We start from the raw sequence: 9,978 nt of genomic DNA on the forward strand, positions 1-9,978 counted from the left end.
CTAGCAAAGATATCTACCATGACACTGTAATGATTTACGATACCAAAACAATATCGTGTACAACAGTTGTTAGTTATGTGTCGATCAGACCGAATTTTCATCATCCTCCCTGGTAAACCACGAGCATTACCCTACCCTCTGTGCCAGAACAGTGTCGGTTGTTTTTCTTAAACAACCGAAACTGTTCTGTGCTTGCCCCTTACGGCACTGACAAAAGTACCGCACCTTAGTACATGGGTACTTGACCGTAGCCATTGGCCGAGAAACTAATCTTAGCCAAAAGGCCGAAAAGCGATCAGGACACGGGAAAACTTAGGTAAAAAAATAGTAGAGATATGGGATTTTTGGCTGGGAAGGGGGGGAGGGGGGGACTGAGGAGATACGGGATATTTTTTAAAGTAGGAACGCATTGCGTACGTGTGGTAGTGCAGTAACTAGACAGTGTTTTCTCGAGAAGCGATCACTAGGGTTTTTGTTTTCGTGTTTGACAGTTTTTTGGTCAGCTCGAGTGTAGAATCATGACGAACTTTTGTAGTTTGTGAGAACTATTTACTACTTGTAGCTTTTGTTGAGTTTTGAATCGATAATACAAAGAGTTTTGGCGATTTCAACCCAGACTGGACTACTGGATTTAAGCTTTTTTCTAGACGAGATTTCAAGTTATTGTAAAAAGTTTGGTACCAAGTTACTCTAATACTGAAATAAAGATTATGGAATTGTAAAATTAGAACTTTGGACTGGACAATAGAACGCGCAATTACGGAATTTTACATTGTTGAGCATTCTGAGAAATGGAGTTCACATGTTGTCTTCTTGTCTTCGCCACGGCAGATTTAAACAGTTTGCAAGAAACTAAACCACGATTACGGAACCGGAATTGGAATACATGACCCGGTTGTTCGAAAGCCGATTACCTTAATCCAAGATTAGCGTAAAGTTTTGTTTCATGTTTTCAACTTTTTGGTGAAAGTTTCCTTTGCTTATTGACTTCTTTTAATGTAAAGTTTCTCGGAATATCAGCCTTGAACAGCATTTGGGAGTAGAGAATAAAACTCGTTTGCTCATTTTTAACATGAGATTAGCATTAATCGGCTTTTGAACAACTGGCCCAGGATGATAAGTTGTTGAACTGTGATCTGTAATAAGTTTTTCGGATAATTTAAGGCTGATCTTGTAATTTTTGGATGAACGGAGTTAAGGAAGGAAGTAAAACTGTAGGATTTAAATAAAGTCTCATTCCAAAAAATAAATAAATGAAAGATCCCGTATCCCGAGAACCCGCTAATAGGGCTTCGTTGTTTACATTTGCAAATTTAGTAACATTAATAATGAGTTTTTACAACAGACAACTTCAAGTTATATTACAGATGTATCTTTCTGGTAATCTATCGCCATTTGCCGAAGTTTACCTGTACTTGAAGTTCACTGTAAGTCGACAATTTGTGCTGTTTGCGCATTCTACGGATACGCCTTTGAGGTGTCTTGTTTTTTTTGTTGGTAGTCACAAATGTGCATACCCCACGGATATTGAATTAAGCTCCGATCGGGTGAATCTACCTTTTTACCCTTCAGTATATCCGAACTTCCGTGTCCCAATTAGAAACCACATACTTTCCCTGCGCCTCGCGATCATGTGCGCGCGTTAGACCACTCAGCCACCGCGACACCGTTCTGTTGCTAAGAGGAAAGCAATTATATTTATTGTGGAATCTTTCCGCCGCCCATGATTGACACAGTATTAAAATATTCGATAAAGTGGACAGATGTTTTTTCTTTGAGAAAGACAAGCTTGAAATGTAAGAAGAATTTTCTACGTTATTTCTAGATCTTGCTTCGTACTTATACTTGTGTGTTCCGCTGTGAACGTTACGGTATTTTGCACAGAACGAATACTTCATTAGAAGTATTTTGCATAGCACGAATATTCTAATATTTCTTGGGAACCGGTTTGTTCAGCCGATTTGACGTAGAAACAAAATAAGAAAATAGCTTTCAACTGCCAAACAAAATAAAAAATGAAATCAACTTTTCAAAAAACGCATTACTGATGTCCGTAACTGGGACTTCGCAGCGGTCCCCCATTCAAGTACTAACCTCATTCGGAGGAGCTTAACTCCAGCTGACACCTGGGCTAACATCAACGATTGAGATCTTTGTGTTGAATTCGCACATATCTTGTTGAACTTTATAACACTTGAAGGAAAAAAAAAACTAACAAAAACCCGGTGTCTTGCCGTCATTTTGTCACAGATGTACCCTTTGTTTCGTGAGTTGTTAGCATAAACACGCAAGGTAACTTGATCACAGGCGGCCCCTAAAATCGATGTCACTTTCGATTTTGTGATTTTACTTGTACGACCAAAAGTACGATAGAAAAATTGAACTCAGATTGAACGTACAAAAATCTCCCGAAATGTTTTTCGCTGATGGTAACTTGTATTATATTCGTGGCACAAAATTTATGATGTCTTCATCTCGCAAATTGTCTTATTCTCGATCGACACTTCCTAAAAGTTCCTTCTGCTCTCCTTAAAAGCTACATATCAATAATTATTTACTTTTGCGTCAATATTTGTTTTGCATACATGTAAGGCAGGCTAACAAAATCTGTGCCTTGCTTTGTTCGCATTTTTGGGCATTAAAATAGAATTTTTGGTCGTATGTTCCTGACAGCAAGTTGCATCTTTGATGTCTCCCATCCAGTTACTAACCCCGCCGGAAAGGGCTTAATTTCAATGCAAATTGGTCTTGGAAAGCTGTCAGAAGCTTAGAGTACACGCTGAAGGTTGTGATGAAAAAGAAGTTGTAAATGATCAACTTGTCAGCCTTGAAGCTAAATGTTTCTCGATTTGCTTTTATTTTCTTCCATCGTTCTGGGTTAAGTACTTTACTGAACCACATGTCTTCTCAGGGGGTATCTAGCAAAGATATCTACCATGACACTGTAATGATTTACGATACCAAAACAATATCGTGTACCACATATTACGAAAGGACAACTTCAATCTACTGAAGAAACAAGCGCAGCGCAGGTCTTGATAATGTGTCGATCAAAGCGAATCTTCAACATCCTCCCTGGTAAACCACGGGCATTTCCCTGCCCTCTGTGCCAGAATAGTTTCGGTTGTTTGCCTTAAACAATCGAAACTGTTCTGTGCTTGCCCCTTACGGCACTGACAAAATTACCGTAAAAAGGCCGAAAAACTAATCTTAGCCGGACTATAGAACGCGCAATTACGGAATTTTACATTTTTGAGCATTCTGAGAAATGGAGTACACATGTTGTCTTCTTGTCTTCGCCAAGGCAGATTTAAACAGTTTGCAAGAAACTAACCACGATTACGGGACCGGAATTCGAATACATGGCCCGGTTCTTCGAAAGCCGATTACCTTAATCCAGGATTAGCGTAAACTTTTGTTTGTTTCCTTTGCTTATTGACTTCTTCTAATGTAAAGTTTCACGGAATATCAACCTTGAACAGCATTTGGGAGTAGATAATAAAACTCGTTTGTTCATTTTTAACCTGAGATTAGCCTTAATCGGCTTTTGAACAACTGGCCCAGGATGAAAAGTTGTTGAAGTGTGATCTGTAATAAGTTTTTCGGATGATTTAAGGCTGATCTTGTAATTTTTGGATGAACGTAGTTAAGGAAGGAAGTAAAACTGTGGGATTTAAATGAAGTCTCATTCCAAAAAAAAAATAAATGAAAGATCCCGTATCCCGAGAACCCGCTAATAGGGCTTCCTTGTTTGCATTTGCAAATTTAGTAACATTAATAATGAGTTTTTACAACAGAAAACTTCAAGTTATATTACAGATGTATCTTTCTGGTAATCTCTCGCCATTTTCCGAAGTTTACCTGTACTTGAAGTTCACTGTAAGTGGGCAATTTGTGTTAACTGTTTGCGCATTCCACGGATACGCCTTTGGAGGCGTCTTGTTTGCCTTGAAGAATTGTTATTCTTGCTGGTATCGCTTGCTTTATTCGTTATTTTTGCTATGTTTCTTGTTTTCGTTATTTTTGTTACATTTGTGGGTCCCCCTTGCCTTGTTTGCTTTGACGAATTGTTATTCTTGCTGGTATCGCTTGCCTGATTTTTTATTTTCGCTAAATTTGTTATTTCCGTTATTTTTGCTATATTTGTGGTGCCCCCTTTCCTTCTCTGCCTTGAAGAATTGTTATTCTTGCTGCTGTCGTTTGCTTCATTAGTTATTTTGCTACATTTCTTATTTTCGTGCATACTTAACAAATGTTCTTTTATTGATGGCCGGTTTGCATCTGACGTCACGACGGCCATTTCGGATGGCACGAACAATAACCTTTCTGTCCGCTGGGAACTAAACTTTATTATTATGCAAATTCTGAGAAAATAAATTGAATTGTATTGCCATCCAACATGGCCGCCGTGTCACGTGGTTGCAAACCAAGAATATTTGTTATTGTTGCGATTGAGTGCATTTCTAGACATACGTCAACGATGAACGAAGAAATTTTTCCTAAACCACCACGTTGTCGCGAACGCACTTAGTGAAAGTGCCAGTATGATCAGATATTTCTCCGATCGTTTGGAAAGATCTAAAACTTGGTTTGACTCGCAAACCGCATTTGACGTTGTTACATAGAATTAGAAATGCCATTCAGTTCAATCATAATTCAGGATTACTGCGGATTTTCTTAAAGCATCAAGATGGCTCCCCACACTCCGCGTGTATTCGCGAGCGTATTTTTTAAAATCCCCGCACAGCTGGCTATCTGGCGTGCTCTGTTTACTCTAGAAACTAATTGATTCACTGACGCCTTTTAATAGCATGTTGAAAGAAATAAGATGGCATGTTGTCCCTAAGTTTAACTTATTACAGACCATCATCATCCCTCCCGTGGTGAATTTTTTTCTTCCATGAAGTTCCCTATGTGTCATAACCGGATGTTTTCTTTTTTTTGCGGAAAAGGTAGTCTGTATAGATCGTAGTCTATATAGATGTTAAATGCCGTGACACAGATCGTAGCCATGAGCTGGTCCACAGGGGTGGCCCATGGACCGGGTCCACAGTGGTGGTGCGTGGACCTGGAGTCCATGTTTTGTATACGTCCCCAAAATGCGTTGAAATGGAAAAACGGTTCAACTCAGTTTTCATTAAGCCCGGTTTCCCCAAATAGGGTCACATATACACGTAATATTTCTGCCAATGCTTCAAGAGAGGATCAGCGAGAAGCATTCTGCTATCGACTAGGAACTACGTGCTCGTGGGAGGCCGAGGTTTTTAATCACCGACGATCAAATTGACGCCTTAGGACGGCAAATGACGATCGGCTGGTTGTTCTTTGTCAAAATCAACGCCGGACCAGAGTAGAAAGAAATCTTCATTTCTCAAGTGCTTTCTTCATTGAATATTTCAGGTATTTTTTCACACATGAAGTTGACCATTCTGTTAATCGTTCTTCCATTTGCTTCAATTGTAAAAGGTAAGTTTTTTTCGTGTTATACTAATACATACCTCTTACTAACTGAGTCCGTACTATAAGTTACGGACCGAGTGTTTTTCCGTTGATTTCGCGCTTGGGCCGTAAATTAACGGGATTAAGCGAGAATCAGTTCAAAGTACCGTACAGACCGAGAAAACGAGTTTAGCAAGACACTTATGATATCTCTGAGGTAATAAGGCGGGCGGAAAAGAAACCTAGTTCAACGGAACGTTCAACTGCCAGAAATGATTGGCATGCGTAAAAATTTGAAAAACTATGTCAGACGGTGTAATTCTCATAGACCCTTTCGGAAAAACGGTGCATGCTGGGTAATCAGGATAAAGTGCATGATGAGCTTACAGACTTCGGTGTGAGAATTTTATAGTGATGGTTTGTGAAGGAAAATTTACCGTTTCTCAAAAAGTTTTCTCGATCAATCAAGGTGAGTGTTTGATTGCATGCTTGTTGTGTTCGACAGAACGCATACTATTTTCGCCGTTTTTCGAGATTTCTCCTGTTGTTTTTTGATGACGCGACTTTCGATGCCAGTCGATTTTGAGGTTTTCGACGGACTGGCCGACTGGCTGGCAATTCGCCTCGATTTCATGTGGTAAATCGGTAGCCATAGTGATCACAGGCATCTCGTCATGCGAACAGCACTGGTCAGGAGCCCATAATATGGCTCCTGCACTGGTTCTATGTGTGATCGCATATCATATTTTTCATTGCTATTTTAACTTTTTTAGTTTGGCCAAGGTGAACGAATTTTTGTCTATTTGTTCAAAGTATCTCCCGATAATATTATTGATACTACGTAACAGAACATTAGGTAGTTGTGTGCTTGTGTGTTTTCTAGGAAACAGACGCCGGAATTCGCACCGCCAACATGGTATGATAAGGCGGAGCTGCGATCTGTAGACTTAGTTGCTTTTCGCAGGAGCGCGAAAAGAACTGTGACACCCAACCGATATTTTCCCTTCGGTCATCACAGTTGATAAGATGAAATGCCAACCATTTCATGTTGCTCAGCTATGGATTTCTAAAACACGACTTTCTTGCCAAATACACAAATCAAAATTAAATACACAAACATTGCATGTAGCTGGGTTTCCGCCGGGTCCAAATTCATTCGCGTTCATACGATTCGTATAAAAGATTTTGTCTCCTAAGATGATGAATTGTCAGGATTCCGTTAAATGACTATTCCGATTGAAAAAAGGAACGCATTACGATGCAGATGGCGGCTACGAAAGGAAATTGTTTCTCGGACTTTCAGATAAGATCAAGTGTCATTGTCAGACCATTGCACCCCTGTACTTTTTTCAGCATCTTATGAGAATGGCATTACACGGTTAACATCGTTACCGGCTCACGAGGGCGTTCTAGACCATATATATATTTTCTCGTCGTTTTAATTTCGGCCTATTTTATCTCAACACTCCGGGCAACTTTCGTTCACGGTCATTGTGCGGTAGTCAAGAATTTTTGCGCCTAAAAATCTTGGTTACGCGAATTCATTGAACCTTTTTATCGTCGTTTTGCATTCACCTGCACTTTTGTGCTTTTACAGCTATTGCCCAACAAAATATTTGCTGTCGAGTTCTTGCCATCAACCCACCGGGAAACTTTTTGTTTGGTAGTAGCCAAAACGCGGGGCCGGGGCCGGGGTCGGGGTCGGGGTGCCTTTTCTTTTCCCTTTTTTTTCGTTACTCTCCTGTACTGTTGTTTTCGAATGACCGACGTCTGTCCTTCATTTATGATGGAAATTAGTAAAAAACATTAAGGAACTAACCGTAAGCTATGAAAGTACTTAAGGGACATCTTACGTTTTTTCTCGAAATCGGACTTTGTTTTACTATTTTTTGCGTGTGTTTTAAAATCGAAGGTGGTTTTTGCGACCATCTGACTTAGTTTTTCCGAAAATCGGAGTTTGTTTTTCGAAATTAAGATAATTTACGAAAATGCTGAAATTGGAGTTTATGAAATATACGCCAACTGCCAGAAACACTGAAGACTCGCAGAGCTGCACGCTTGAAAAGAGCATTGTAATCTTTACTTCTTGAGGAAAAAAAAAAAGAAAAAAACAGGATGATCGTCACGTAGTCACGCAACGTTCTCATTTGCTCGTGTTGATGTCATGTTGTTGTCTGTCTTTACTACAAACGGTTTCTAGTAAAGCCAGAGTCGCACGGGAACTTGCTAGTTAATTCTATTCGGACGTCAAGGGATCGAATCCAATATCACAAAAAAAAGAAAAAACACAACAACATTGAAAACAATTTTGCGAAAACAAGCATATGAGAATGTTGTGTGACGACTATCGTGGGGCTTTGGCTATGTTCTGTTTCGTTTTAATTGTATTGCGGAGGTTTTTAAGAAGTAAACATTAAAATATGGTTTTAAAATGTGGGGCTCAGCGAGTCTTCGGTGTCTCTAGGAGTTAGCGTATATTCCCCACAAAAACTCCAATTTCAGTCTGAAATTCTCTTAATTTCGAAAAACAAACAAAGATGTCCCTTTCGTATCTTCCGTATGTTCCCTATTTTTTTGACTAATTTCTCCCTGATCTAAATCCTGCCTGCTCTTTCCTCAGTCTGTGGTCCACACCGTCTTATATTCTGCTAATAAGAATATTTCCCATCACCTTCCTAGAAATACGTAGCAGTGTCACTCCTCTCCAGTTTCTACATTTCTGTAGATTCCCTTTCTTCGGTATCTTAAATATCAGGCCCTGTTTTCACTGCTTCGGCACTTTATCTTCCCGCCAAATCAGGTCAAAGAGGTGCCCGAGTTCCGCACAGATGCTTTCTGTATCAACCTTCAACAGTTCTGCTGTTATCTGGTCGATTTCTGGTGCCTTCCCATTCTTGAGAGTTTGCACCACCCTTCTCTGTTGGTGGTTCCGTGTCGATATCCAGCTCCCCCTCCCCCACTTCTTCATCTGTCGGTGGGTTTGGTGGTGCCTCCCTGTTCAAGACTCCCTCAAAGTGCTCCTTCCATCTTGCCTGCCTTTCTTCCTAACTCTTGAGAAGTCTTCCCTCCTTGTTGGTAACCGCCGCTGTCTTCCTCGGCCCGCTACCGGTCAGCTGTCTCGTGATGTCGTACAACTCCCTAGCTCTCCCTTTCTCTGCTGCTGTCTGTGCCACCTGGGTCTTCTCTGTCATCCACTTCCTCTTATTCTCTCTCACGCTTCTCTTCACCTGCTTATCCTTCTGCCTATGCTGCTCCCTGATCTTGTTCCGTATCCTCTCTGACTTAGTACTGTCCAACTTTGTCTTGATTTCCTTCCTTTCGTCTATCACCTTCCACGTTTGCTGACTGATCCAGGGTTTGCTCTTTCCTTTTTGGAACCCAAGGACCTCCGCCGCTGACTCCACGTATGCCCTCCTCAGTGCCTCTCACAACTCCTCTACCTCTTCTCTCCCCTCTCCTCTGTTCTCCTCTAACCCCCGCCCCACTGCCTCACAGTACATCCGTTTTGTGTCTCTATCCTTCAGCTTGTCCGTGTTGTACCTGGGCTTAAACTTTTTCATCTTGGCATACTTGTTGAGTTTCAGCCCGAATCTTAGTCCTGACGAGGTAGTGATCGCTGTTGACATCGGCCCCCTTCTGCACTCTAGTGGCGAGGACTGCAGATTTCAACCACCTACTGATCAAAAGATGGTCAATCTGATTCTTCTCTCTCCCGTTTGCCTAGACCCATGCTGCTTTGTGAACATCTTTGTGTTGAAACAATGTTCCTGTGATGACCAGGCCATTTGCCACAGAAAAATCACAGCCTCTCTCCGTTGTCATTCTTGTCTCCCATCCCATTTCTCCCTATACAACTCTCGTATCCCTCGTTGTCTCCTCCCACCTTAGCGTTAAAGTCGCCCATCACTACCACAATATCGTTTCTTTTGCATCCGTCTATCGTCTGCTGCAGTTCTTCATAGAAGTGATCTTTCACTTCTTCCTCTCTCTCGTTGTGTGGCGCGTAGACCTGTACCACTAACAGCCTTCTGATGCGGGAGTGAAATCTAGCTGTAATGATCCATTCGCTCACCGGGGTCCACTCCATGAGGGCTCTCTCTTCTCGCTTGCTCATCATAATGACCACACCACCTTCTTGCACCTTTTCATCACCAGCATACAGAGATTACTACTAGTTTACTAGTATGAATTGTGTAGAAGCTGTTCAAGTCCGTTAAATGGAGAAAAGTTATCACGAATATGCCGAAGTGCGGGCATTCACGCCATTGACGCTTCGTTGTTTGAGTCAAAATATTTCTTCTAGAGTCAATTTTATCACTTTTCGAGTTATCTTTTCTCCTTTCAGATGGAAGATATGGCTTTCGAAGATTTCTGGAGTGGAGCGTTGGTCAACTTTAGTTTTATTTTAGGATGAAAAGAGGAAAGTCGACAGCAGCAAACAAGAAAGATCTTGCTGCACGCGTTAATGTTGCTTTCGAGTCAAACGACCTGATAGTTGGTTTTCGATCGGCTAGAAAGAGAAAATAACAGACTTCTGAG

General features: G+C 41.1%; 1 pseudogene; it reads right to left on the bottom strand.

Annotated features, from left to right (window-relative positions):
* Nucleotides 1-8,483: 8,483 nt before the first annotated feature.
* On the bottom strand, nt 8,484-9,343 carry LOC138046064 (uncharacterized; annotated as a pseudogene).
* Between the last annotated feature and the right edge of the window lie 635 nt (nt 9,344-9,978).

Source organism: Montipora capricornis, chromosome 4 (genome assembly GCF_036669925.1).
Source record: "Montipora capricornis isolate CH-2021 chromosome 4, ASM3666992v2, whole genome shotgun sequence".
NCBI classification, from domain to species: Eukaryota; Metazoa; Cnidaria; class Anthozoa; order Scleractinia; family Acroporidae; genus Montipora; species Montipora capricornis.